Here is a 454-nt window from a genome sequence, read left to right as displayed (position 1 = left end):
TCAGCGCGGCTGCCTCCTCGGGGCAGAGTCCCGGGCCGGGCGGCGGCGCGCGGACAAAGCGCTCTCTCTGCCTTCCTCTCTCCTCAAGGCGGTGGCGGGAGGAGGAGCAGCGGCGGGCGGCGGCAGCGCACCCCGCGTGTGTCTGTGTGAGAGTTTGTACGGGCGTGTGCGCAGCCGAGAGTGAGCAAGAGAGCGCCCCCTCCCCGCCTCGCGCCCCCCGCGCTCCGAGCGCCCGGCTCGGCCACCCGGGCTCCTGTCCGACGCCCGGCGGGCGGAAGCGGGTCGCGGTCCCGGGCTGGGGCTCCGGGTGCCGGAACCCCGGGCAGGCGCGCTGCCGAAGCCTGGCGAGCGGCGGGGCGGGGAAGTCGCTCCGCGAGTGCGGGTGGGAGCGCGCGAGGGGGCGCGGGGGAGCGGCCAGGAGCCGCAGGCGTGGGAGGGAGAGGGGTGTGCGCAA

This window comes from Otolemur garnettii, unplaced genomic scaffold, assembly GCF_000181295.1.
Source record: "Otolemur garnettii isolate 467f Iridium unplaced genomic scaffold, OtoGar3 scaffold00060, whole genome shotgun sequence".
NCBI lineage: Eukaryota > Metazoa > Chordata > Mammalia > Primates > Galagidae > Otolemur > Otolemur garnettii.
The sequence above is the reverse complement of the archived record's forward strand: the minus strand, read 5'-3'. Positions refer to the sequence as shown.